At 60.8% G+C, this 26249-nt stretch overlaps 1 protein-coding gene across 2 annotated transcripts in view; it reads right to left on the minus strand.

Annotated features, from left to right (window-relative positions):
* ATP2B4 (ATPase plasma membrane Ca2+ transporting 4) overlaps window positions 1-8832 on the minus strand; it is a 45933-nt gene extending 37101 nt beyond the window's left edge. For both annotated transcript variants that reach the window (XM_027746985.2, XM_027746983.2), the window contains exon 1: window positions 8711-8832. The gene's annotated coding sequence lies outside the window, so the exon portion shown is untranslated. The remainder of the gene's footprint in view (window positions 1-8710) is intronic.
* Window positions 8833-26249: the final 17417 nt, after the last annotated feature.

Raw genomic sequence — 26249 nt, forward strand, 5'->3', positions numbered from 1 at the left:
ACGGGGTGGTACCAGAGGATGGAGGCAGAAGGGCTGCCCATGGCTGGGCGTCGTTGATTCCTGCTCCCCATCCGGCTGGAAAAATGCAAAACCCACCCAGGGCCTGGGGCTTGCATGGGCAGGATTCCCCCTCCTGCCCCGGGTATCCTACCCAGGATTGTTCCACATGCTGGAATCCCCTCCACTCCCAAGGCTCTGGCTGCTCTTCTCTGCCCTCTCACTTTCCCAGCTGCCTGCAGTATCGGGGTGCTTCCTCACCCCCTCCATCAGCCCTTTGCTCCATCCTTGGAGCCCAGGCAGGGGTTGGGCAGGTGGGTTTGCTCTCTGCATAACAAGGATAGTGGGAATGCAAAGAGCAGGGGACACTGCCAGGGCAGCCGCTGGTTTGGGGTCCCCCAGAACCACCTGGACTTGTTCTGTTCCCTGCTCCCACACAGCCCCTCAAAGGGAAGCAGCCAGACAGAGTCCCAGGCAAGGAGACTGAGATTCAGGGAAGCTCTGTGCCAGCTTTCCTGGGTCCCTTCCCTGCGATCCTCTTCCCAAAGGATCACTCCAGCAGGGCTGGGGGCTGAGGAACAGTGAGGCCGGTCTGCACACACAGCTGTGTCCGGGGGAGCGGGAGGAGGAAGGGAGGATCCCTCATTGTCCTTTCCAAAGGGAAAAGGGACAGTCCCCTGCACGGAGGTGCCAGGCAGGGCAGGAAGCACTTCCAGCCTCCTTGCTCCAGGCTGTGTCTGCCCGCGGAGGGCGGAGGACACCGGCACACACAGCACAGGTCCCCCCGCGCGGCACAAACTCCATCTGCAACAGCTTCCCAGCATTCGATGCACTTCACGTTCAACTGCAGGAGCCAGAGGATCCCCCGGCTGCTGACCTGCACAGAAACACCCAGCTGCTGCAGGGGAGGGATGGAAAAGGAGGAGGAAGGGCCATTCCTGCACCGAGCTCCGGGTGCGTGCCCGAGCGGGCGCCCAGCGAGGTGAGACCGGGCACGCAGACGACGTCCACAGATGGGCAGAGACGGGAAGAGTGGGAAAACAATGCCAAGAAGGGAAGCAGTGAATGGAAAGAGATGAAAGGCAGCGGGTCAGGAGCTAGAACAACAGAATTCAGCTGCGGACACAGAGTTGGAGCACGGTGTGGAAGGATTTTGGCTCACCAGGCCCTGGCCCAGGGCTGCACCCAGCCCTGGAGTATCCACTGGACACCAAGCCAGCCACCACTCCCTCACCCCTGGATGCACCTCTCCCAAAACAGGCACCTACGGAGCAACACCTCAGCACCCTGACCCACAGCTCCAGCCTTCCCCCAGGAGGCAAAGCAGCCTCCTCTGCGAGCCCCAGTCGGCTGCGTTTGGCACCCAGCACACGCTGAGGAATCCAAGCTGCCCCTGGGAAGAGCAGCCCGTGGATTGAACACCCCGAGGAGCACCCGGGCCGGCTCCCAGGGGCACAGCACACCCCGGGGATGCTGAGGCAGGGAGCAGGAGGAGGTTATCCAGCTGGTTTTCCCCCACTGGGCCTGGCTGTTTGCTTTCTCCTTCCCCCAGGAGATCTCCTGCTGACTCGGGAAACACCCTCGGGTGCAGCTCTGAGGGGAGGAGACGCTTCCCAGACACAGGCAGCAGCTTCAGTCCTTCCCTTCAGTTTTGGCCAGTCCAGTTGGGGTCAGATTTAAGAGCAATTCGTCACTTGGGAAATAACACCACTCCAGGCCTCCTCCCTCAAATAAACCTCAAAAGACATCATTTAGGCGAGCTTAATTTGGACAACTAAAAATAGCCAGCACTAGTCACACTGGAAAATGCAGGCTGTGGAGCTTCACCCTTTCACAGCTCCAGCTGGGACACGGGGGTTTCTGGCCCCCAGCTCCACAGAAGTGTCCCTAGGGAGGAGCACAGCCTCGCTCCCACAGGGAATCAGTGGGTACAACAGGACCCTCCAAGGACCCACCCCAGCACCCTGCACGGCTGCTCCGATGAAAGTTTTGGGTCCCCACACTTTCCCAGGCAGGATGCAGTGACTCACAGCCACGTCTGCACCAGGACACCCAGGAAAGATCAGCCACGCTTGCAGCTCCTCCCAGCCCAGTCAAGTTTCTGGTCCCAGTCCCTGCAGCTGATTCAGCCCCGTGGCCCCAGGCAGAGGCAGCCAGGCCCGTGCCACTCGGGATAAATCCCCACCACTGAGCAATGCGGGCTGGCATTCCAGCTTCCCTCCCACTCCACAGCAGCGGGGCTGCCTCAGGCACTGCGACCCTCACCAGCCACAGTCCCAGCCTTGCTCCAGCCCATCCCACCGGCAGCTTGGGCTCCTCCACCGCCAGCCTGGCATTGCCAGCTGTCGGCATCACCAAACAGCCTCCAGCAGAGCCACAAATCCAGCCTGCCCTCATTTCCCTGCAATCCCCCTCCTTGCACCAATCTCTCCCTCCTTGCACTAATCCCTCCCTGTTCCAGAGGCAGGAATAATATTTAACTCAGGTTCAGGCTGGAGCACGAGCTCCCTCCCAGCCCCGGGTCACCCCCGGGCTGTCCCCACCGCCGAGGCCGTGCTGGATCCGAGCTCCCGGCACAGCCACGTGCCCGTGGCAGAGCCCGGCTCCGGCAGGAAGCCCCCCTGGAGCGGGCAGCCCTGGGAAGCCCGGGAAGCTCGTGCTGCCGGCTGCCAGCTGCAGCGATCTGTCACCCAGGGATTTGTATGCAGCCGGCGCGCGGGACCGGCAGACGGGGCTGGGCTGTCCAGGTGCCACGCGGCTCCCCGAGCAAACCAGACACCCTGCCCTGGATTCCACAGCCAGCAGATCCCACCTGGAGCCGCCCACGTCCCCTGGGATACACCCCAGCTCAGCCCCATGAGAGGGTGGGGGCTTCAGCCCCTGCAGAGCGGGGATGAGAGGGGACGATGCTCAAGGACTGAGCCATCTTCTCGCTCATCCCTGTGTCCCTTGGCTGCCTGTCCCTTGGCACGAGCAGGAAAAGCAGTTTTCCCACTGCCAGCTACAGAGCATCCGTGCAGCCTGGGATCTGCCCTCAGCAGTGCTCGAGCAACCCGGGGTTATTTTTAAGTGGCTGGTGAGAAGGTGGGAAGGGAGATGAAGAGCTGGAATGCCGCGATGCTGTGCCACTAAGCCTCTGGAAAGGCTGGAGCACAGAGAGCAGAAGCATCAGCGTTTCCAAGCAGGAACAAAAGGCGAGAAGCGAAAAGCCGAGGGCATTCCGTGGGGCTGGCTGGAGCCCTGGGCACCTCCCGGGCGAGCAAGGGGTGGCAAAGGGACAGTAAAGCTCCAGCTGCTGCAGCAGGGTCCTTAATTAGCATCTTGGGAATCGGCGCTGAAAATCAGACACCTTCTGCCCGAAATCCGAGCCCAGACTTGAAAATCTGATCCTTGGATCCGATGCTCAAAGAGCAAAGGTCACGTCAAATCCCAGACAGGTCCTGCCACTGTTCTGCAGAGCTGAGCCCCCCCCGTGGTCCCCTGTGCCCAGCTTTGCCCCCTGCCCACCCCTGGCCCCCCCAGGCTGGGCAGAGGCAGCACCGAGAGGGCCGGCGGCTTATTTTTAGCCCGGGGAAGGCAGGAGCTGGGAGCTGCCATCCCAGCTCTTGCCCTTGGCATGGGACACGCTGCTTTCACTGCTGCAGCGAGTGCCTCGGGCCTCAGCCCGCCCCGCTGCCCCCCAGGCTCCGCAGCGCCGGCTGCACCCCCCCCCCGGCTGGCATCACCTCCCCTGGCACGAATCCTTCCCCCAGGGAGGAGGAGGAGGAGGATGCTCAGCCCAGGAGCCGGCGGCTGCCGCGGCCCCGCGGCAGAAGGATCGGGGATTATTTACAGCTCCTTAACGGAGTCAGGCAGGGCTGAGTTAGGCAGGGCTGAGTTAGGCAGGGCTCAGTTAGGCAGGGCTCAGTTAGGCAGGGCTGACCTTTCGGCGCTGGAGACAAAGGGAGGTGTCAGCGGCGCGGGATCGCTGCTGCGGGACCCTCCCCAGCCCGAGCGGGAGGCCGGACCCTGGCGGGGGGCTCGGGAGCGGCGGGGCCGGCCAAGGCCACGGAAAGCCAAGCGCGCCGGGATCCCAGCCTGGGAAAAGGAGGGATCGGATTCCTCCCTGCGCGGCCCCGCCGGACAAACTCTTCCGGGTGGGGACTCCTACGCGCCGCTCCCTGCCCTGGCACACCAGCGGCTCGCCGCTTCCCACAGCCCCCGGCCGCTCCGGCGGCAGGAAAACACCGGGATACGGCACCAAATAAAAGCAGGGGGGGCTGGAGACTCGTCCCCGGCACCCCCGAGGCTGCGCTTGGCTCCTCTGCCGGCTCAGCCCAGCTGCCGACTCATCCCTGCCATGGAAGCGGAGAGGGAAAAGTTTCCCCGTCAGCACAAAACCACCGACAACTGGCCAAACCTTGGGCTTGGCTTTTCTGCTGCCCTGGCCAGGAGTTCACCCTGCGGGGACCCGCCAGGTCCCGGCCCGGGGGGTGCAGGGGATGGGCCCACACCCTGCATTAGGGGACGGGGGTGTCCCCAGGGGCTCCCCCAGACCCTCCTGCTGCAGGGAAGGAAGGGCCTGCCGAGACCAGGAGCTCTGCCCCTTGGCACTGCCCAACGGGAGATCCTTCCCATGCCCCTTCCCTCGCTCCAAAGAGATCTAGCTGCCGGATTTGGGCAGAGGAACACGTGCAGGGCTGGTGTCATGGCTTTGTGTCCCCTCCCCAGCATGGACTCTCCTGGTTCTTACAGCGTTTAGGACTGGATGCCATGATCCAGAAGCCCAGACATCCCAGGGAAGCAGCCCAGGAGTACCTGGTATCCCACCAGGCTCCCCACAGCCCTCACCACCTTCCTGGGCAGCAGTGACCCGTCCCCCCTTGCCAGCCCCTCGCTCCCTGCTGAGGTGGTACAGGCAGAGGGATTCTCCTGTCCAGGATTCCCACAGCCCCAATTCCTGACCCTCTCCGGGGCACATCGCTGTGCATCAGCTTCCCACATTTAAATCCAAGACCTCTCCCAGAAGCTCACAAATGCAGGAGGACAGGGAACTCATCTGTTACTCACAGAGAGCTCTCCCAGGATTTAAGTTGCTTAATTAGTGCTTTAAGAGAGTCACCAGCCGAGTGGGTGACACCCCAGCGGGATGTCATGTGTTCCACAGGGCTCAAGCTTCGTTTTCCTCCTCTCCTACCCAGGGTTATCTTGTTTCTTTTTTTTCCCCTTTCCATTTTCTAATGAATAAACAGAGGGGCAGGTTTTATAAGTCCATGGAAACTCTATTATCCCTCCGCATTAAAGCCAAAAGCAACTAATTAAAACATCAAAGTCAGAGGTTTCATTAGTTCGGCCTCGGCGCTGGCAGGAGGTGACAGGGAACGAACAGTCAACTGCTCCGAGGGACCCCAAGGCTGGACCCGCACCCTGAAACACGTTCCCTGTCCAGTGCCACCCTTTCCCATCAAAGCTGCTTCCCCCAAAAACATCTCCATCACCTGCACCATGAGATGGGTCTTTATTCCCACCCTGCACAACACCAGGGTGAGAGGGATGGGGTCAAATTTCCAGCTCACCCTCACCAGTCTATTTCCTCCTCTGCACACGGGATCGCCACCTACATGACACCTCTGCCTCCATCCAGCCTGAGCAGGAATGCTCCAGGCAGCCAGCAGGCATCCAACAGCATCCCTCACCCTGCCAGGATCCACTCCCAGCAGTCACCAGCGAGCCACAGGAATTGGGGAACACCAAGGAGGAGTCACCTCTTTGTGCTGCAGAGGCCACCTCCCCATCCAAGGACCTGCATCCCATTGCCACGGTCACACTGAGCATCAGCCACCTCCCCATCCAAGGACCTGCATCCCATTGCCATGGTCACACCAAGCGTCGCCACATCCCTCCCCGGGCTCCTGGTCCCTGCCACAGCTGCACTCGGAGCCAAGCAGGATCCCCGGGGCTTTAACCCAGGCTTTCCTCCGGCTCCTTTCCCAAGCACAGCCCAGCCGTCCCCGGCGGGGAGGAGCCGTGGGCGAGGAGGAAGCCAGAGCTGCCAGCCCTTCCCTGGGCCCTGCGCGAGGAGCAGCGGATACGGGGAGCAGCAGCAGCAGCAAACAGGCGGCGGCAGCGAGTCCCCGCTGCAGAGATTTGGGTCCCCCCAGTCCCTGCAGGCTCCATCCTGTGCTGCTGGAACAGGCGCGTGCGACCACTGCGGGAAAACTCCGCTCGTGGCCTAGCGGGGAGGAGAAACAGGAAAAGGGGAAAAAAACCAACCCCAGAGAGGAGCAGGGAGCGCGCAGAGAATCCGCAGCCCCGGCGAGGGGCAGCTACGGAAGGAGCAGGCTCGTCTCCCTGGGCAGGCAGGGGAGGAGCAGGCTCGTCTCCCAGGGCAGGGAGCCTTGGGGACAAGGGGAAACTCCAGGCTCAGCTCCACCCCGGCGCTTTCGACTGCAAAACAATAGTGGAGAGGAGCAGCCGTCCCTCCCTGCTCTTACTCATCCTGCCCAAGGACCTGTGCCACCCTTCGGCTCACCCCTCCCTGCCCCTCCTCTGCCCGGGGGCTCCGGCATGGCGGGTCCCGGCTCCAGAGGCGCAGGCGACGGCAACAGATCCCCCGGGAACGGATCCGGACCCACGGCACGCGAGCGGCGAGCCGGCAGCGCAGGGAATTCCCTCCGTCATCATCTCAGCCGAAAAAAAAAAAAAAACCAACACCCAACAACACCCTTCGCCCTCTCCAGCCTCTACCTGCAGCGCTCGCACCACTTCCCAGCGCCAGCAATCCCCTTTCCAGCCGGGAAGGAGCCGAGGCTTCGCGCAGGGCTCGCACGGGGCTGCTCCCAGCGCAGCCCCCGCGGCGACCGTGGGATGGGGATGGAGCCTGAACCCGGGGGGCCGCTCCGGGGGACGGGGAAGCTCTGCCTCCGTGCCCTGGGAGCTTCCCAGCTCCACCTGCCCCATCCCAGCAGTGGCACCTCCACATCCGAGTGCATCCAGCCTGGCCGTGGGGAGTCACAGGACACGCAGGGGTTGGGAGGCCTGCAAGACCACCCAGCCCGCACCATTCAGCCCGGGAGGGCCCTCACTGCCCTGACACGAGGAGCACCCCCTGACCCAGCACCCAGCCCAGCCACCCCAGGGGCTGGGGGGGATTTTCCGGGGAGGGTCATCCAAGGGGGCAGCCGGGGAGGGATCCCCGCGGCGCGGCGGGGTGGGGCCGGCGGAGCGCGGGGGCGTCAGCTTCTCTCGCTCATGATTTAATAATTTAGGTGCGTTTCAGTGCTCAGGGAAGCGAAAGATTGAGGGCAGTGTCTGGAGCCTGGCAGGGCGCAGGCAGCGGCACAGCCCACGGCCGTGGCATCGCGCCCCTCCGGAGTGGGGGCACAGCTCGGTGTCCCCCAGCCCCAGGACGGCTCTGGATGCCCCGTGGGGTGCTCCGAGCACTCACCTCCACCCCAGTTCGCTGCCCCCGGGTCCTGCCCGTCCACCCACGTCCAGGGCTGCCTGTCCACGTCCACGGGCAGAAACTGGCTGCACTGGTTTGAGCTTCGCAATCCAAACCCCCACCCAAGCTCAGGTCTCCAGAGATAAGAGCACAATAACCTATTGTCCCTCCTCCCCTCCCAACATCTCCACTTGCCTCTGGCAAAGCAGGGAGGGACCACCCAGCTCCACGCGGTCCCCCCACCCCCACCGCCGGGGACCCCACGGGGGGCACAGCCCCACCGAGCCAGGCCAGGGATGCTGGGAGGCTCCACAGCCCGGGCTTGGATGCAGGGAGAGGGCTGGGGGCAGAGGCAGGAGGAGGTGGACGAGGCCAGAGCCTGGCTGGGCTTCTAATTTATTTCCTTATTTATTTTTTACCTCCCCACTCCTGTTTTGTGCCGTGGATCTGACCGGCTGTGTTGGTGCAGGCAGGAGGGAGACGTGCCCAGCCCTGGCACGGGCAAACCCCACGCATCCCACCCTCCCTGCGTCCCACCCCGCATGCCACCCCCAGCCCCACGCACACCCCACCCGAGCCAGGGAGCAGCCCCCCTCCTGCCCCACGGGTGGGGAAAAGCACCCAAACCACCCACGCAGCACCTTCCCCGCTCTGTCCTTGGGCTGCCGCAAGCCCCCCTCCCCTTCCCCCGCCTCTTCCTTCCTCCATCACCCTCCTCCTCCTCCCCGCAATGCCACAACACGCTGCCTTCCAAAAAGCCCACAGCACGCGCGACCGGGAGCCCCACGCCCCCCCCCCCCCCCAAGGGCAGGCAACAAGTTGCAGGATACGACCGGAGAGTCCTCCCCACACCAGATATCGGGGGGCTGAGGGAGTTTCCCCCCCCCTCCTCCCCAAGATGTTTGGGGGCTGCAGCGCCTCGCAGCCCCCCACGCACCACAGCGGACGGACCGCGGCGATCCCACCATCGCACCCACCTCCCACGTGGGACCGGGGTGGGGGGGGATCCACGCCAACCCCCCCCCTGCTCTGGGGACCCGCGCCAAGCCCCGCCATCCCACCTGCTGCACTGGGACGAACTGGGGTGGGTGAAAGCACCGCGACCACCGCCCAGCCCGCCCGGGCTGGGCGGTGGTCGCGGTGCTTTCACCCACCTGTGCACCCCTCACCTACAAACAACCCCCCCCGGGGACCCCCCACCGCACTCCCGTGACTCCCCCCATGCACTCACCACCTCAACCCCTCCCGGGACCCCCGGACCCCACCCCGGGGTCCCCCCCCCGCACTCACCGGCTCAGCTCCCGCGGCGCCCGGCTGGCGGCGGAGCCCCCCCGGCTGGCCATGGGATGGAGGGGGAACGGTCCCGGAGCTAACGGGAGAAAATGCTTGTCATGGCAACCCCCGTGCCGTGCGGGGCCGTGCGGGGCCGGGCCGAGGAGGGAGGGGACGGGGGGAGGGAGGGGGAGGGCTCGTCCCAGCCCGCCGGGGGAGGGGCTCCCTTAAGGTGGTTGCACGCCCCGACGGCTGCTTAAGGGGGACGGGAAGGAGACGGAGAGTGGGGGGTGAAACCCCGGGCAGTGGGTGGACCCCACAGGCAGAGTGGGGGGGTGCACCCCCAGAAAGTGTGGGAACACCCACAGGCAGAGTGGGGACCCCCTGGGCAGTTTGTGCACCCCCGGGCAATATGAGGACCCCCTGGGCAGTTTGTGCACCCCCAGGCAATATGAGGACCCCCTGGGCAGTTTGTGCACCCCCAGGCATTGTGGGGACCCCTCTGGGCAGTGTGTGCACTCTGGGCAATGTGGGGGCACCACAACGTGTGTTCCGCCCTCCCCCCCGGGGAGCTCTGGCACTACCCATGCACTCCCAAGCGTGGGCACCCCAAGAAGTGAGGGCTCATCCTCGTGCCCAAACCCCTCCCCAGTCCAAGTGTGAGGAAGGCAGGAGTAGCACCGTGACCTGTGGCAAAATCGGGGTTCCTTGCGGGTTAAAGTGGCTTTGGGGTTCCTCGTGGGCACTGTGGTTGATGCCCAGGGGTTGGGGTGTGCCAGTCTGACACCCCCTGAGAGCGACTGTCCCCTCGAGGAGGGGACACACCCCGTGGGCCACAGAGGATCCAGCATGAAGAACCCCCCCTGGGCAGATCCGACCCTCAGCCCTTTTTTTAAAGGAACCGGGATAAAAATCCTCATCGAATCGTCCCTGAGGGGTGGACACGCCGCGGCCGTGCTGGCCGTGCACGGTGGCATCGGGGCACGGGGCAGCAGTGCCGGGCGTGGGCACCTTAACTCGGCCCTCGCCCTCCCCGCAGCCCCACGTCCGGGCACGCCGCGGGTTCGAGTTAAACCAGTGGAACATCTGTGCACGCACAAGCCCTAATTAGCACTCGGAACGGTTTTTTCCCCCCTTGAGGGCCTGCACCTCGAGAATTTCGCATTCCTGAGCGCTCCCAGGTGGTGCTGCAGAGGCCGGGAGAGCCGAGCCCTGTGTGGATCCGGAATTCCTTCCCATGCTCTCCACGGCCAGTAAAATCCCTTCCACTCGGCTGAGCCAGGGGCCGTTTGGGGGCAGGGGAAATTATCTGAAGTCACCTGAGTGCCACCAGAGCTGCCCGGGTTGGGTGTAATTCAGTCTCCACATCCTGCACAGCACAGAAGGCACCGACCTGCCCCTGGGCTCTGCAGCAGGGGGGAGGAAAGTGCCCTGGGCTGGGAATGCCCCCCATCTCAAGGTGGGGTCCTTGGCATCTTCCTGGGGAGTTGAGGGGGTCATTTGCTCTGAACGTAAAACCCTCCAGGGCTGGAGACTCCCATGACAAGAGCAAACCTTGTGTCTCAAAAAACAAGCTCAGGTACCTTCGATTTAACGGCTCCACACTTGCCCAACACAGAAAGTGGGAATAAACACACGGATTTTAGCCGGTGTCTGGCCCCCCCTCCACCAGAATCAGTCAGCACTGCCCAGATTGTGTCTCAGTGACCACAGAACAGCTTGGAAAAGAGCTGGTGGAGCAGCCTGCAGGCAGTGCTTCCAACGGGCCGGGATGCAAAACTGCTATTGAGACATAATGGCCTTTTAAAACAGGTTTTCTGAGCTTGGAAGGAATCTCTGACCATCTGGATTTGGACTCCTGAAAGGAAATCAGCCTTCCTGCCTCAGGGAAGCTGTTGTTAGCAGGGCAGTTCAGCAATGCTGAGAATTTGCAGCCTCCTTGGACTCCTGGACTTGGGCTGAAACGGGGAAAGGCAGGTTTTACAGCTGGGGCACTTGCTGTCGAGGGAACCAGCCAAAATCCATTTGGAAAACGTGCTTCCCATCCAGTGGCAGGCGGCAATTACAGAGCTGGTGCTCAGCAGCTCCTGCCTGGTGTGTTCCTGTTACACAGAGAGCCATAAACAGGCTGAGAGCCCCTTCCATTTTATAGCTAAGGAGAAGCACACGGAGGAAAAGTGAAAATCCTGGCTGGAGCAGGAGCAGGAGCATCACCTCCAAACAAGCACCGACCTGTCCCCACACACGGCGGCACAGAGGGGGAGAACACGGGAAGAATTCCTTCATGGAGTATTTTGGGGTCTCCTCTGGAGCCCCTCCTGGTGCCCCTGTTTCCCAGGATGCTGCCCCTGGTGCTTGCTGGTGCCACCCCTGCTGCTCCATCCCCTTCAGCCTCAGGCCACCTGCTCCTGCTGGGGGGGGACAGGAGGGTTTGCCCTCCCTGGAGAGGTGACAGGGGTGTCCCCACACTGCTCTGCCAGGCACAGCCGGAAAAGGAAGGAGAAGGACACAGCCCTTGAGCCAACAAAGCTCCCACTTGTCCAGCCTGGAGCTGCAGGGAGGGACCTCCCAGGATTAGCAGGGCTCTGGCTGCCACAGCCACGGGGGTGGCAATGGGCACAGGAGGATTTTTGGGTGGCAGTGGGGACAGGTTGCTCCTTTGGCTCTCGGCAGGTGCTCCCAGACAAGCTCCAAGGGAGATGCTGGATCCCCCCCAGCAGGGCTGCCCACTCTGTGCTGTGCCTTTGGCCTCCCCATCCGCCTTGGATCACGGCTGGATAGGCAGTTATTCCCTTATCTTCGCCCAGAACTGGCCACGTGTGTGGGGAACACATCACCTTTCCCAGCTGGGATCAGCCAGGAATGCTCTGAGCCCTGGCTATGGGAGGGATTCGTGGCAGAGATGCCTGGATGGTGCTCCTTGCTCCTCTCCCCTCCTTGCACCTGACACCCGTTGCAGGCCCCTCTGGAAGAGGAGCAGGTTCTCCATCCCATCCCATCCCAAGAGGAATTTTCCTTCCACACCTCCCTGTAGGCAATTCCTGCTGCTTGGAAAAGGAGCCAAACTCCCACAGTGACCAGCAGCACCTGGGCCCACCCTCAGGGACCTGAACCCTTCGGGCAGCCCTGCTGGGATGGGAATTTCAGCTGTCCTCCATATTTTGGCACCTCTTTTCTTTTCCAAATGCTTTTCTGCTGGATGCTCTGGAGGCAAAGCAGAGCAGTCCTGGGCCTGGGCAGTGTCTGGCCTCAGGGAGACCAGCAGCAACATAAAATAAATAACACCAAAATAGAAAACATCACCAGGTTCTTCCATGAAAAAAAAAAAAAAAATCAGGATTAGCTGATGAGTTCCCTTTAAACCCAGTATATAATATTTGTATTAATTTGCCTTTAATGCCTCCCAGGCTGGGAACTTGTAGGTGGAGTTTTAGCCCAAAATGAATTAAATCAGCCCGAGTTGTATCAGCCAAGTTACAAACCCATCAAAACCCGAGGCCAGATCCTGATCTCATCCCGGGGGGGGTAAATCCAGGGTCCCTCCTCTGGAAGCCACGGGGAGGATTTTTGTGCCGGTGAGCGGAGCGGGATTGGCCCCCCGGGGTTTCTCATGGAAACACTGACACTGAGCACAGGCACAGGCGGCTGGGAAATCTCTCTCCATCCGAGGGCCAAATATAGGGAGAGAGAGCGCCAGGGATGCGGCTCTGGGATAAATAAACCCTGGAGAGGCTTTGGTGGGAATGCCAGGGGCTCACAGGGGTCCTGCAGCTCCGAGGTCCCATCCCATGGGACAGGGCAGGGGGACCACAGGGCCCCTGGAGGGTGGCAGAGCTGGCTGAGATGCCCCCAGGTGATGCCTGCAGCCTGCTGGGCTGGTGAAAACAGGGTTGGGGGGCTTCTTCCTGCCTCTTCTCCCCCTTTTCCCTCTCCCTGCTCGTCCCTGAGCTGCAGCACCCACAGGTGCCTGTTTGTAGGGCTCAGATTCCTGCTCAGAGCCCACATGATGCCGTGGGAAGGGTCCTATCATGGGTCCCATCGTGGCCACACCAATTCCCCTCTCAGTTCTGGGCTCTCTCCTCATTCCAGGGCAGCTCCCCATGGCTTTGGAGCACCAGAAAAACCCCACAGCCACAGGGTTGCTAATAAACCATCACCACACTCCTGCTAATAAGCCTCTCCTAGCCCGTTCCTGCTCCCAATTACTCTAACAACCCTGTTAATTTCTAATTAAGCAGCTCCTTCACTGGGGAAAGGGGCTCGACATGAAAAGCAAAACACGAGAGGAGGAATCTGGGCCTGGCTCTGCTTTATGGGTGTAATTAGGAGACAAAATTGTTCGCTCACCTAAGGAATTCATCACCCGAGTGCCTGTGAGCCGACAGCCACGCTGGGTTTTCCCCGGGAGCCCCGTGACTGACAGTGCTTTTCCCTTCCCCACCCCTCCAAATTCCCGTCTGGAGCCACGACAGGCTCTAAATCTGTTAGTGCCCGTTATAAAACCCCTCAATATTTGCCACAGCTGAGGAGGAGCCTCTCGGCCGCTCCTTCCCAAAGCGCCCTGGGCAGGATGAAGGGGAATGCTGTGCCATGGGGATGTGGTGACACCTCAGCGGGGATGTTGGTGTCCTTCCTTCTCCATGGAGCAGCCCAGCAGAGCACCCTGTGCTCAGGGAAAGGCACAGTTCCCCCCTTGAGATCTGCAGGACACCCCACTCCCCTCCCCAGGGAGTCGCAGGGAAGCGGCTCCAGGGAAACAGGGAGATCCTCAGCTCCACCTCAAAATGAACATTTTTCCCTCCAGTTCCGACCTCGTTTCATTCCTCACATCAAGGAGGAACCTTGTACTCGGTGTTTGCATCACGGTAACAGCTCGGGGACCTTCGTGGGCCTGAGGAAAGTCCCTGCTGCCGGGAGTGACAACGCGGTGGGTGGTGCTGAAAGGGAGGAGAGAGAAGTGGCAGCGCGGGAGAAACGCTCCAAACGCTCTCCCATCACTCCCGAGCTGTCAGGCCCGAGCTGGGGAGGCGGGGGAGCTCCCGAGTCCTACTTTGGTGCCTTCCTGCCAGAGAAGGGGGTGCCAGCGGGGCCGGAGATGGTCCCAGCCTGGATCCTGGGGGCACCTGGGGGGTGATGCTGCAGAGCCCCTGGATGGGGAGGGCACAGCGAGGGCAGGGGGAACCCCAGCAAGTCCCTTTCTGGGGGGCACCTCTGTGATGTTTTGGGGTCAGGACCAGCCCTCCAAGGGGAAGGTATTCCAGCTCACCCTGCTGCCCCCAGAAAGCACCAGTAAAGGCCCAGGAGAGCAGCCACGTGTGGAGCCCACACAGGGCTGGGATGGCCCCAGCAAAGCCCCCCTGAGCTTGCAGACAGTCACCTCCCCCAGCACCCAACTTCCAAAAGGGCTAAACCCCCTCCAACCCAACCTTAAGGTGCTTGGGGGGCTCTGGGCAATATTAAGGGGCATCACTGGTATTTTGCTGGTTTTGATGCCACAGGGCAAAGCTGGGGTGAGCTCAGCCCCTGCAACACCCTCACGAGGGGTGAAAGTGGGTGGAAAAATTACCAGATGCCAAGGTGACCTCTTCCCAAAGCGGAGAGAGAGGGAGAAGGGAAAACCATGAACGCTGCCAAGTGGGTCCTCGGGAAAACAAAACAGAAACGACTCTTTTATTCGAATAATAACCATCAATAATACATTGCCGAGAAGCTGCAGATGACTGCAATTAAAAAAAGCGCTTCATTCCCTGAGCAAAAACCTAAATTATTCCTCACAGCTTCTCCACTCGCCGAGATATATGAAAATGAAGCGGCTCCTGGAGCTCCACAGAGCCGGGGAGCCCGGGTGGAAGGCAGGAGAGAAGGAAAAAAAAAAAAAAAAAGGCAAGAAGAGAGAAGAAGAGCCCTAATGTGGGGGGTTATAAATATTTCACAGGCGAGGAGGAGTGGGGAGCCATGGATATAGATGCGGTTTGCAGGCGTCCGTGGTGGGAGGAAGGAATTAATCACGTAAACGGAGGAGAAACTTTCCTCGAGGACCATGTGCCAACACCCACGGGGAGCCCGGGGATGGGCAGCTCGGGCTTTGCTCTGGAAGGTGCAAATGTGGCTGGGTGGTGATGCTCTGCCTCTGCCAGGTGCCGCTGGCAGCACGTCAGGTCCAGCACGGGCACCGGCGATTCCTTGGGAAATGCAGAGTGCAAATATTTACTGGGAAAAACCTCGAGGAATGCCGTAGATAAGGCTGGAAAAGCTCCCTCCTCCGTGCCGGGGCTGCAGGAGGGGGTGACCTGTGACTGTCTGAGTCATGCAGGAACGCTGCACCCCACAAACTCTCCTGCCAGCAGCTGGTGGGGCAGGCGAGGAGATCCCGGGGAGCAGATAACACTGGCACACCTCGTGCCCTGGCATTCCCAAAGCCAACACACAGAGCAAACACCCCTCCTATCGCTGTCCAAACAGCAGCTCCGCTATCCAGAGGAGCAGAGAGGCCCAGGAGCTGGGCTGGCAGCTCTCCCTCACCTCCTGCCCTCCCAACCCCGGAGGGAAGGGAGCAGGGAAGGAGCCTCCAGCAAATGTCACCGTGCAGGGGGACAGCAAATCACTGCCTCCCTGGTGGAGAGCAAACACAGGTCCTGAGGGGCATCATCTCCAGCCCAGGAGAGCAGCAGCAGAGCTGGAACAGAGGGAGGGCCAGGCCCTTTCACAGAATCACAGAATTACTTGGGTTGGAAGGACCTCAAAGCTCATCCAGTCTCATCCCCCTTCCACGGGCAGGGACACCTTCCATTGTCCCAGGCTGCTCCAAGCCCCATCCAACCTGGCCTTGGACACTTCCAGGGATGGGGCAGTGCTCCAGGTGTGTGCAGCTGGAGCCATTCCCCCCTTCCCCAACCAGCTCCATGCCCAGAGCTGACAGGAGCCAGCGTGGGGGGCTGGGGCTCCTCAGGAGCTGCAGCAAGTGGCAGACCCAGAGGATCCTCCTGAGGCCAAAATGTTTTCCCTTTCCCTCTCAGCTCTTGGCTTGTTCTTCCCAGGCACTTCACAGCATCAGGGACATCCCCATCCCTGCTGCCTCCTTCCTGCACGGGCTGAGCAGAGGGACAATCCTGCAGGCACCGTGGGACCCCATTCCCAGCTCCAAGCCTGGGATCCATCTGCCTGTCTCAGTGTGGTGCTGGGTCCTGAGGGCTCCTGGCCCATCCCCAGCCATCCCCTCCCGTGTGCCCATCCACACAAAGCTCAGTGGCACCCGCTGGGAGCCTCTGCAGGTATTAAACCCTCCGTGCCTCCAAGAGCTTCTTTAAAAATTAAAGCCTCGGTGAGAAAGGAATGAGTCATGACAGGGAGAGAGGGAGCTCACGGCATCTGAAATGGCTGAGGACGGCAGAGCCACAGCAGCACGTCCAGCCCTGGCTGGAGCACACCAGGAGGGAGGGTGGAGATTAACTGGAGAGCAGCCAAGGCACGGGACACCCAGCAGAGGTGGGTATTTGGGTGGCAGCCACTGTGTGGGTGAGGGCACCTTCCCTCGCCCTGTCTCCACCAAGCTGAGGGCAGAACTTCTCCCCACGGCCCTGCAGACACCAAGCCCTGGCTTGGGAAGACAGATCCCTGTCTCCTTTGGAAAGGGAGTGGGGATTCCCAGCCCTGACACACGGTGCTGGTGATGGTCAGCAGCCAAAAGCCTCACCTGGGTCTGGACCGGTTGTCCTTGCTGGATGCTGAGCTCCATTTCCAGGCTCCCACGAGGGTGAGTGGCACAGTCAGGGTGGCACCACAGCCACAGCAATGGGGTCCCCAGAGCCAGGAGGATGCTGAAGGCTCAGCTCCCCCAAAACCAGAGCTAACCTGCTGGCCCCAAACTCTTCCTGCCCCACAACACTTAGGGGGCTCAGCCTGGTGAAAAGGAGGATTGGGGGGACCTTCTTGCTCTCTCTAAGTTCCTAAAAAAAGGTTGAAGCCAAGGGGGGTCGGGCGCTTCTCCCAGCAACCAGTGACAGAACAAGAGGAAACAGCCTCAAGCTGCTCCAGGGGAGACTCAGGATGGACATCAGGAGGAATTTCTGCCTGGAAAGGGGGGTCAGGCCTTGGAAGGGGCTGCCCAGGGAGATGGTGGAGTCCCCACCCCTGGAGGTGTCCAAGGAAGGACTGGACGTGGCCCTCAGTGCTCTGGGCTGGGGGACAAGGTGGGGATCAGGCACAGGTTGGACTCGATGTTCCTGGAGGTCTTTTCCAAATTCAGTGACTCCGTGATCCTGTGAACACGTCTGGCTGCAGGAATTACATCAAATCCCGAATTCCAGCGAGCCTGACACCGCAGTGCCTCACACTGATACACGAGCTGGAAGAGCCTGTGCTGCAGATCTGGCACAGATGTATCTCCCCTGCAAGACGTGCCTGTGTCTCACATCACTGGTGACGCCAGCGACTTATTTCCCCGCTGACTGCTGAGGCAGCCGATCCTCTCCCCAGCTCTGACGTGGGAACCTGCCCTTAATTTCCAGTGGCACCAATATGTTTCCTCCCTTCCCTTTTTTCTCTGCCAAGCCCCAGTTTGCTCCATATAGGACATGACAGGCGGTGATGAAGCACCCTGAGTGATGCTGGGAGGCCCAAGGGCTGGCACATCCCGGGCTCCCGAGCAGCAATTAGCTGACAGAGGGCACGGGCCGGGCTGGCCGTGCCAGCCAGCAGCGTCCCTGGCAGCTCCCAGTGAACCCGGGTCATGCATGACACACTGCATACAGCAAGGATGGGGATGGAGAAGAGATTCCAGGAAAAAACAACCGGCCTTGGCTTTGGGAAGGGAAACCAAGAGGGTGTGAAGGCAGGAGGGGGGTGAGCGTCGCTCCCCGAGCACGGGCTGCTCCCAGGGCAGGGGGTGCTGCAGCTGAGGGGATGGAGCTGCATCTCTGCAGGACTGGGTGGTTAAAGGTGCAAATATCCAGGGCAGGTGTTGGAGGCAGGGATACAGACCTGTGTCCAGGATGCTCTGTGCTTGGCTGGCTGATCCCAGAGAAGCTGTGGCTGCCCCATCCCTGGAAGTGTCCGAGGCCAGGTTGGATCAACCTGGGCTGGTAGAAGGTGTCCCTGCCCATGGCAGGGGGTGGCACTGGATGAGCTTTAAGGTCCTTTCCAACCCAAACCTTTCCAGGGCTGTGAGTGGTGCAGCAGCCCCGGGGCTGTGTGTGCTGTGTGGTCTGGCAGCCCTGGAGCTCCTTCCCCTGTTTGTAAACACGCAGAGCCCCTGCTTTGCAGAGGAGGACACGAGCCAAGTGCCTGTGATGGCTCTTGGGAGCAGAACCTTTGGGGAGAGCAGCCTTTGCTCTCTTTACCGATCTCAACAGAAACTGTTCTGCTCTGCCGAGCTGGAAGTTGGCTGCAGATCCCACTCCCAGCCCCGGGGCTGGGAACAGACTCTCCTTTCAGTCCTTGGCTGTGGGCAGCGCCGTGAGCAGACGGGGAGGAGGAGGAGGAGGAGGCTGGTGCCGTCCCTCGGGAGCACCACGGTGGCAGGTGTGGGCTCAACTCTGCCCAGCCATCCCAGACAAGGAGGAAACCAGGCAGGGAGGTGTTTGCAGCAGGGAGAGCAGGCAGAGGTGCCTGTGTGCCACTGAGGAGGGGCTGGCAGAGCTCGGGCCCTCCAACCCTGCCCCACTCACAGTCCCTCCACTCACCCTTTGTCCTGGTCCCCCTCTGACTAATATCCTTCCTCCTATTCAGCCTGTTCTGCTTCCACCCCTGCCTGCAACCCCCGCTGAGCTGAGCAGGGATTGGGGACGTACGTGGCTTTCCTCCCAAACCCCAGAGCTAAGCAAGAGGAGACAGAGCAGCTGCAGGACCAATGTGACTCCCTCAGGCAGCCCAGCGGATCAGTGTCCAGCTTTTGGACAGATCAGATGCTTTTTGTCATTCATTATCAGCCGAGGAACAGCCCTGCAGTGCTGGGACACGGAGCCAGCAGAGCGTCGTTCCAACAGTGCCTGTGGAGGGAGAGGGGATCTGGGGGGGCTGGAGGAGAGGCAGCACTCTGAGCCCACGATGACTAACTCCCTCCCTCCCACTCCCTCACAGGAACCACTATCAGAAAGCAGAAGCTGCTTCCTTCCCTCTTGCTCCCCACTAAGATTTTCCAGTGACCCGTCGTTCTGCAGCGCTGATGGAAACTCGCCCGGTCTCCGGCCCTTCCTTCTCCAGGGCACTGCTTTGGGTGGGTTTTTTGCCTTCCCAGCTGTCTCTCGGCATCATCAGACCTTCACAGTGGGAGCATCACCCCTGGCACTGCACTGCTGCCTCCCAGCTTGGGGCTCACTTGGCTCTGCTCTGACCCACAAGGAAAAGCCCCTCGTTCCCCTGCACCCACCTCCCACACGGATCATTGGGGGTTCCCAGCAAAGGAGCTCCAGCCCTGGGCACAGCAGGGTGCAAACCACAGCCCACCACAACACAGGGTTTGGTCCCAGCCTTACCAGGCACAGCTCTGCTGAGGACAGGCAGGGAGATGGATGCAGCATCCCCCTTTCCCTGGGATTTGTCAGGGAGAGCCAGGAGCAGCAGCTTGAGCCACAGAGGAGAAGCTGCCACCCCAGGGCAGATCTCCAGCACCCCAGCCTGAAGCACCCAAACATCCAAAAGGGACAGACCTGCTCCCTCCCAGCCTGATAACACATGGAAAATTCAGATATTTAAGCATATTTTGGGAATCTGAAAGCAGCTGGCAAAAGTCTCACACCCACAGGAGCTTTGCTGCAGCTTCCCAGCATAGCTGGGCACCCCACAGCTCCCAGCCACCTTCACACCTGCTTCCCTGGCAGCAAAACCACTCCCAGCCAGGCTGGGCTCCCCAGCCAGCGCTGCCAACAGGAACCACAGCAGCATCTCCTGTTCCTCAGCTCCACTTCCCCCAGTGCACGAGCTCAGGCTTAATCAATTCCTCAATTATTAATTAAAAAGCCCCACAGACTGTAATCCCCAGCCCCATGCTCGACCAGAGGCAACCAACAGCCAAAGAGCTCTCCCAGTGCTCATTCCCTAAATCTGTTCCTAATTAGGAGTGGACTCTCCCCTGCAATTAATTGCCGGAGTCGTTCATTAGTGCCTGGACATCCAGCTCTGTTTGGAAGAGGAGGCAGCAGAGTGGTTAATCGGTTTGGAACGAATGGAGAGAGTGTCCAAACCTGTGGCAAAGCCCCTGCACCTGGCAGGGGGACAGCGAGGGCTGGCGGCTTCCAGCAGAAAGCGCCTGGCTCTGGGACAAGTGGGATTTGGGGATTTTTTTTTTTTTCCCGGAGCTCTGGGAGTGCTGCAGAGCCGCTGCCCGTGGGTGCTGGCAGGGTCTGGCAGCCCCAGGGGCTGTGGCTGCAGCCCAAGGAGCCGCACTTGGCGTGACACAGCGCCCGTGTCCCCGCTCGCCCCAGCCCCGTGTCCCCGCCTGCCCGCTCCTTGTCACCACAGCCAAGCCCCGAGGGAGCCGGGGCTGGAACAGCCCTTCCAAAGCAATCACTCGGAACTGGCAGTTTGACTCCTCTCCAGGTACCACGAGCCTCTGGGAGAGCCCAGGGCCGGCGCTGGGGAGCAGGGCCCCGCTTTCTCCCGGGCTTCCCAGAGGACACCAGGGTTTTCCCCGAGCCGTGGGTGCTCCACAGGCCTGGGAAATCAGCGGGGTCAGCTCGTGGAAGGACAGGGAACGTCCCCCATCATGTGGCATCACCACCCTCTGAGCAGACAGGGCATGAGGGGAGCACAACCCCTTCCTAAACCCCCTTGAACCAAGTGAAGCTCTTCCATGCCTCAGTTTCCCCAGCTGCCCACCTCCGCAGGGAGCACGAGGCACAGGACACCAGTTGGCTGCAGTGGCCCTCAAAGCACTGGCTGCTATTATTAGCTTTAAGGGAAGTGAGAGTCTTTCTGTGCCTCAGCACTTAATTTTCCCTCCTAATACACTCTGCGTGAAAAGAAATAACCCCCCCTACACCCAGACCCCCCAGGAAATCACGAGCTGGCAGTTGAAGCCACAGGATCATTCCCAGGGTTGGGGAGCAGCAGCTCCAGGCTCCCAGCAGGTCAGGGATGCTCCTATGGTTGTTTTTCAGCAGTTTTACCGTAATTGGGCTGTTCTGGTGATACTCAAGCCCCATTATCGCCTCATCTCTGCCAGGTCACAGGGAGGGTCCCAGGCCCCATTATCACCTCATCTCTGCCAGGTCACAGGGAGGGTCCCAGGCCCCATTATCACCTCATCTCTGCCAGGTCACGGGGAGGGTCCCGGACCCTCGAGGCCTTTGCCACCAAAGCAGCTCCACAGATCTCAAATGGAGATATTTAGGGAAAAAAGCCTGCTAAGTGAGGGAGGAGTTGAGCTGAGTTCTGGGCTAATGGCTGGTGAAATTACATTAAAAACTGGAGCAAAGCAAACCCTGGAAGGCAGATCAATGTAAACAGCACGGGAAACTGGGACGCAACTCCTGAGCCGGAATAGCTGTTTATGGCTGGATGTCAGGAGAGCTGGGGTGACTCACGCTGGGGAGGGGGGACTGGTTCCCCTCAAGGCTGGGTCACCATCCCCCAGGGATGGGCTCTGTGATGGGGACCCTGCTCTTGGTGGGGACAGATTTCTGCACGAGGCTCCAAGCCTGGCCATCCTCACAAAACTGCATTTTCCCTGCAGCTCATCCACATCCTCGTGTGTTCCAGCCAGGCTGGGGCTGAGCTGATTGCCTGGGGCAGAGGGGCTTTGCAGGCCATCGCCAGGTCCTTGGGCAGCTCCAACGGAGGGATATTCACTGATCCTGTCTGAGTGAGGATACCCTGGAGAAAGAGAGAGAAGCAGCATCCCCTAAACATCCCATTCAGCCCTAAGGCAGCACCTGGGCAGGTGGATGGGGGCAAGAGAGGTGGATAAATAGGTGCCGAGAGGAAAGAGATGGGTAATGGGGTCAGTTGGGCACGGACAGGCAGGAGTGGGCACTGATGGGTGTGGAGGGACCCAGAGAGAGCGGGTGCCAGGGCTGTGGGTGCCCTGTGGATGGGCAGGGGCAGTGCACAAGGTGCACAGGTACCTGTGCTCCCTCCGAAGAGCCACCTGATGAATAATAGATGTGAATTACGACCATGAACAAGCTCTGGGGCCCGGCCCTGCTGGGCTGAGGGAACAAGGTCGGCTGCAGCCCCGGCCTCCCGCTGCCTCCCCTGGCCCTGTGCCAGCGCCAGCCCCGAGGCCACCGAGACATTAACCTGCTTTTCCACCAGCGCCTGCCGGCCACGTCAGCCGGCTTTTAATTAGATGGAGCACTTCCGAGCATTCCCTACAGCCCGGCCGGGAAGATCCGGGGGCTGGCAGAGCTGGACCCGAGCAAAGGCAGCGCTCGGGACCCGTGGCGGGTTTCCAGTGGAGCTCCAGTGCTCTGCTGGCCACCCGTGTGCCACCCCTGTCCCCTTCACAGGATATCCTCTGGGAATGGGCTTTTAAGGGCATCCTCTCCCAACTGCTGCCTCACTGGTGCTCCGGGGCCCTCGCTGCTCCCCCACCCCAGCTGTGGCAGTGCCCTCCAAGGAGGAGCCAGGCTGTGAGGGAATATGCTGCCTCTCCCAAATCTCCGCTCCCAGAGCTCTGTAATTACAGGGATTTGTCCTCCCTTTCCTACACTTTAATTTGCAGCCTCTGTGGTTGCTCCTCCTGGGAGCAGCAGGTCCCTGGGAGAGGGGAAAGGCATCCCCCTGCCAAGGCACGGCCCTCGATGGTGCAGAGCATCAGCTGCCTCCCCAGACGGGACCCCCCCTCATCCCCGGTGGCACTGGGCCACCCTTACCCAGCCTCTCAGGAGAACTTGGCAGCAGGTGCCCACTCCTCACCCAGTAATCCTGCTCCGTGCCACCCGCCAAGGGCTGACAGGAATAAACACATCCCGTCCCACATGCCTTTCCATAAGGGGAGAGAACCTGCTGGCCGAGGTGCCGCCCGCCCGGCTCCTTTCCAGGCCAGCAGTCACCGGGGGCCAGGCAGGGGAGGGGCAGCGGATGCCCCCACAAAACCCAAAGCCCAGGGTCTGCTGGGCACCCCTTGCCCACCTACAGCCCCCCCAGACCACCCCCCCAGGAGCACCTCCACTCCCCACCCTGAACGCGGCAGCAAGGACTGACCTGCAGGTCACAGCCCCGTGTGAGCTGAATGCAGAGGGGCTGTTAAATGAGTTAATTAATGGGTGTTAATTAGCGATGAGAAGGCTCTGGGAGGGCAGGTGGGGAGAAGCTGGCTGGCCTGTGCCCCCCCCAGCAGAAGGACAGCCCTGCCTGGGGGACCCCCTCGTGGGGTGCTCTCACCACGGAGGGGCCACGGTGAGGACAAAGCAGGGGGTGGCTGAGCCCCCCGGGTGCCACAGCGGGTTCCAGGTGCCACCTCACCCATCAACAGGGATTCCCCTGCGAAGGGTGTTCAAAGCATCACTTCCAATTCCCGTCTGTTTTCCCCTCCTGCCATGGAGACGCCTCCTTATGTAAACACTGTTAAGTAGGACGGCCTTTTATATCTCCTTCTGCCATCACTGACAGTGGCTGTGGAGGCTCCGGGCCCCCAGGCCACCCCCTCTGCCTGCCTGGCAGCCAAGGAGAGAGCTGGGCTGCCCCCATGCCCATCCCCATGCCACGTCCATGCCACCTCTGCATGGGGCTGCACCCAGCCCAGGAACCAGCCACCAGCACCATCTGGGTGCATCCAACACCCTGTTGGGTCCTGGAGGGGCCTGGGATGGCTTTGAGCCAGGAATATGGGGCCGGGATTTAATTGAAGTGGCTGAGTCTGTGCAAAGCCCTCCCCAGGGCAGGGGGTGCTGCAGCAGAGCAGATGGAGGGGCTGAGCATGAGCTGGTGGCACCACCACACTCGGATGCCTTTTGACCCCCTCGTGCTCAGCAAGGAGGGTCCCATCACCAGGACATCCCCCTGCCCAGCCCAGCAGCTGCCCACGGGACCGTGGCATCCCTAATTCCCAATCCTTTATGGCTCCCTCTGGCCAGGGCACCCCCTCCTTGCTGTGCCCTCCGTGCCTCCCCTCTGCCTCCACTCCCGCCGTCAGACAACTAAAAACGTCAGCTTTAACAAGGGTAAATTTTTGATGAACAGGTTATTAAATATTTGTAGCTGTTGCATGAGCTTTCAATTATTCAGCAGGAAAGTGCAGGCAAGGTGCAGGCAGCTCCAGCAGCCGTGTGCAGGCTCTCCAAGTGGCACTGAAGGACACGGTGGCCACGTGGGACATGGATCTGCTGGGGCTGGCTGGGAATCCTGAGCAGAGCCAGCAAGAGACCAGAGGGAAAAACCTCCAGGAACAAAACTGTTCCACTGGCAAAATCATTGTAATTCCCATGAAAACTCTCACGTGTGGCCATCCAGTGTCACCCGCCGGGAGGGCACCAGGAGATCCATATGGGAATATCCCAGACCACCCTTGTGCTGTCGGCAGCTCTGCTGGCTCCCAGCCGGGGTCAAACCCTGAGCACTTGGACCAAAATGGACCAAAATTAACATTTTCAAGCCCCAGTCTGGCTGCAGTACTGGGGAGCTCACAGTTGTGCTGGGGCTCCATCAGCACAATCCTGATCAGGATCCCGGTTCCACCAGGATCCCGGTTCCATCAGCATCCCGGTTCCATCAGCATCCCGGTTCCATCAGCATCCTGGTTCCATCAGGATCCTGGTTCCATCAGCATCCTGGTTCCATCAGGATCCTGGTTCCATCAGGATCCTGGTTCCATCAGCATCCTGGTTCCATCAGCATCCCGGTTCCATCAGGATCCTGGTTCCATCAGCATCCTGGTTCCATCAGGATCCCGGTTCCCCAGCCGGCATCTGGTGCAGGGACACCACCCAAACCTGCCCCCCACCCCCACAGCAGGGCTGCTCCTGGTCAGGGTTTCACCTTCCTGGAACATACCTGGGGGAAGCAGCCAAGAGGCATAAAATTCCAGCTGAACCTCGGCCAGCAGCGGCAATTAAAACAAAATGATTAATCACAAACAGAGAGCGGCCATAAAACTTTCCAGTAATGGGAGGGAGAGAGGGATGAGCAGCTCGGGAGCTGAGGAGGCTCCTGCAGGAGCAGGGGAGCAGGGCTGTGTTTCCAGCAGGGTTTAGGAAGGCAGGGATGGTCCCTGGTTGCTCACAAAGTGCTGAACTCCCTTTTGACTTGGGACAGAGACGAGCTCTTGGCTGGAGGTGTCTCCTTGGCAAGGGTGATGGGAATGCTCTCCAGGCTGGATACTCCACTCCATGGCACACAGGACACCCCTCCGCTCATTTTGGGGCTGCTCTCCTTGGGCTAGGGAGAGAGGGAGAGCCAGGGGCAGGATTTGCCCAGGGCCTGGTTTCCACCTTTAATGGATGCTTGGACATATTCTGGATCCTCTTCCCCCAAAAGCATCCCATCAGCTGCACCCACCCCCAGGCTGCATCCCTGTCCATGGCCAGCTCAGAGCCCGGGGGAGCATCCAGGGCCTCATCCCGGTGCTGCACCGGATAAGGGGAAAGGCGGGGACGCAGATGGGGGCTGCGAATAAAACACCAGTGACCCCAACGGGGAGGGCTGGCCTTGGAATCCCACGCAGCCGGATCGCCCGGCGCCGCATGGAAATGAGGAGGGGGAGCGAGGGGCTCTCCTGCTCCCCGGGATGGATTTGCTTTGCCTTTGCTCCGGTGTGCGCGTGTTTGTGTCCCCGCGTGTCCCCGGGAGCGCACACGCGTGGGAGCGCGGGCAGCGCCGAGCCCGAGGGTCCCGCAGCGCGCTCCCGCCTGCGGGCAGGTACACAAACTTCCCTCCCTTTGGAGAAAGGAAACCCAAGGATCAGCCAGGCTCTTTCGTTGCCGTGGCAACCCGCAAACACTCATCAGCGATAATTGCCGAGAGGCCGGATCCTGCTCCGCGCCGGGCACGGCACAGGTTGTCTCTGCCCCCACCGCCCCCCTGCATCTCCCGAGCATCCCCATCCCGGCGGAGCTGGGCTGGGAACTGTGGCAGAGGCCGAGCACTGTCCCCAACACCCTCCTGTCCCCGGCAGGAGCTGGGAGAGCCAGGAAAAGCTCCCATTTGACACGTTGGTTCTATGTGAGGGGTATCCATCCCCCCCCCCCCGAGCCTGCCCACGGGTATTGAGCGGCATCGCTGTGCCAGGAAGGAGAATCCATTCCCAACACTATTATTCTTATTAATAACAATTTTAAAAATTGACTTCAAAAGGTGCTGCTGACCTTGGCACAAAGCGTGTGCTGGGACTAAGCACCAGTTGGGGTAAATGGGATTTTTGGACTCATGTCAAGTCATTAACTCCTCCCAGCCAGTCATTAATCCCCAGGAAATGCCCTGTGACTTGGATCATCGATGCTTAATTAATACGAGCTCCCATCCCCACAAGCCCGGGGCCAAATCCTGAAGTCATTCTGTGAAAAGCTCCCCCTTGGCTGTGGCTGCTGCCCAAGCCCGGGGTGGTTGTGGTGGCAGCCAGAGCCAGGAGGGTGCTGAGGGATGCAGGTACAGCAGGATGTGGGTGCTGGTGAGGCCAGCAGGT

Source organism: Pipra filicauda, unplaced genomic scaffold (genome assembly GCF_003945595.2).
Source record: "Pipra filicauda isolate LSUMZ 115617 unplaced genomic scaffold, ASM394559v2 scaffold264_size1072897_pilon, whole genome shotgun sequence".
NCBI lineage: Eukaryota > Metazoa > Chordata > Aves > Passeriformes > Pipridae > Pipra > Pipra filicauda.